This window comes from Meleagris gallopavo, chromosome Z, assembly GCF_000146605.3.
Source record: "Meleagris gallopavo isolate NT-WF06-2002-E0010 breed Aviagen turkey brand Nicholas breeding stock chromosome Z, Turkey_5.1, whole genome shotgun sequence".
NCBI lineage: Eukaryota > Metazoa > Chordata > Aves > Galliformes > Phasianidae > Meleagris > Meleagris gallopavo.
In genome coordinates this window covers 33,284,224-33,286,814 of record NC_015041.2, presented here as the reverse complement: position 1 = coordinate 33,286,814, position 2,591 = coordinate 33,284,224, and positions in this window count along the sequence as shown.

The following is a 2,591-nucleotide window of genomic DNA, read 5'->3' as shown; positions in this document are numbered from 1 at the left end:
ACTTCATAGCCCTTCTCTGGACCTGTTTCAAAAGCTCCACATCTTTCCTGTGCTGGGAATCCCAGGCATGGACACTGCACCCCAGAAGAGGCCTGACAATCACCTCTCTTTGCTCTGCTGTCCACCCTTCTTTCGATGTAGCCCAGAATGTTGTTGGCCTTCCTGGCTGCAAATACACACTGCTGGCTCATGTTAAGCTTTTCTTCTAGCAGTGCAACATCTTATATTTGGCATTGTTGAACCTCCTGCACAGTCTCACTTTTCAAGCTTGTCTAGGTCCCTCTGGATTGCATCTCTTCTGTCTGTTGTATTAACTTTACCAGTCAGCTTCATGTCATCTGTAAACTTGCTGAGGGTGCACTCAATTCCATCATCTATGTCCTGATAAAGAAAAATGTTAATTTACGAGTACTGGTCACAAGATGGGCCCCTGAGGGACACAACTCTTAACAATTCATGATCATCTGGACATAGAGCTTTTGATTACAACCCTCTGTTTGTGACCATCCATCTAATTCCTTATTCAACAAATAATCTACCCTTCAAACTTGTTTGTCTCCAATTTGGAGATAAGAATGTAGTGGGTCTATGGCAAAGGCCTTGCGGAAATCTAGATAAATGTCATCAGTTGTCCTTCCTTTGTTCACTGATGCTGTAACTCCATGTATTTTCATAGAACTGATTTTATTAAATATTACAAACAGTTAATATTAGATTGTACTTCTCATTACATCTCTTTGATCTCCAGCTATGTGGTTCCAAATAGCCATTTCATCTTGCCTGATTGAAGTGGTGGAGTCAGGAATGAAATTAACTCCATTTTATTTTTCTTGGTCACTTATATATACCATCTCCTATATAACCAACATATTTTAATCTTCTCAAACAATTTACAAGACTTAAAAGTGATCCGTTAGGAAAAGCTAGAGAAAATCTTCAACAAATTGGATTGAAATAATTGTTAGCATACAAAAAAAAAATGAAACTCCTAAAGCTGGACCTATAAATATTGGACTTTAATATGCATACAAATGTACAGACAGAGAACATACATCCTAATTGCTCCCTTACTTTATAATATGTTTTTAATTACGACATTCAGCAGGCATTTTCCTCAGTCAATCTAAAGAAACTCAAAGGAGAATTAGTCTCACTATATCTATTCTCTCACAACCGTAGCCTGTAGTTCACTGGTGTGTAGAAAGGCAGAATCATAGGATAGAGTTTGCTTTTGCAAGGTATGAACTATCTAAGGAACACTGTAAGTTCTTGAAAACATACTATGTAGAGTTACTTTTACTTGATGGGAATTAAAAGCATTGAAATCGTGTCTCCAACATCTCAAAAAAAACCTTGTTTTTACTAGTTGATATTTTCTACTCAACAAACTTTTCAAAGTGGTAAAGCTAGGAGTTTGCTTTAGCAGGATCCAAGTTGATTTTATCTCTTACACTTGGAAATCCTTGTCACTATTATCAGGGAAACTTGGAATTTTAAGTTTCACAAAAGAGCCTGTAGAAGATGATTTAAAGTTAATTTATTACTTACTTTAAATGGGAGTTATACATTTCTGTAAGGAAATTATTGCTTTTTTTATTAACTTTCTGGTTGTGATTTCAAAGGCTATGAGCCTGTCTTGTTTAAAGCACAACCAGAGTACTTTAAGAAAAAAAGGATATCCAAATTCTGCATGGGATTAATAAAACTTAGTATGACATTTTGGGTTGGATTGGGTGGATAGGAAAATGTGAAATTCATCATAGATTAATTCTGTAGCATAGATAACCACTTCCCAATTTCACATCTCAATTAATTTGCTCTGTATGTGGTTAAAGTTTGTGAATACAAATGATAAGATCTGATTAACTTTATCCTAGTTGTAGTACAACATTTTGTTAGATACAATATTCAAAACAGCAATACCCTTAGAATTCAGGTTTTATTTTCAGAATATGCTATCCCTTTATTCCCTATTTTTGATCACTAATACTATCACAGTTTGGAAACTTCTAATGAGAGATCTGTGTAACTGGAAGGCAATTTAATAGAACTCATAATAAGTCATTTTAAAATGCATAATATATATATTCCTCTAAAATACATTCAGTTGGAAGCACTTCAGATGATAGAGCTCTCTATGAAATTCTTTGACATCATTTACTGAATATACTTATGGCATCCTGTGGCCTAGTGGCATGACTTACCATTTAGCTATCATCTGTCTAGCAAGTTCTGGAAGTTGCAAGTTGACAATGACATCATGCAAGAGTAACAATCTGCTAACACATGCTTTTTTTGTTCTGGTAGAACACCCTCATATTGTACAAATTATGAATCCATACAATCAGCTAAGGATGACTCTTTTGTTCCTGCCTTTGAAGAAAGCTTTTAACTGGGAAAGCACCGCAGAATTATGTAACAAATGATAAGGAAAAGAACAAATGCAGAAAATTTTAGTGAAATGTGTATGCAACAAAAACAAGATGAGAAAAAAAAGATTTTTGACCGTTGTGTGATGTCTTTCAGGTGTTAAACTTTTCCATAGTCCTTTGATATTCCTTTGAACAAGCTATTCCTAAGCTCCAGGCTTT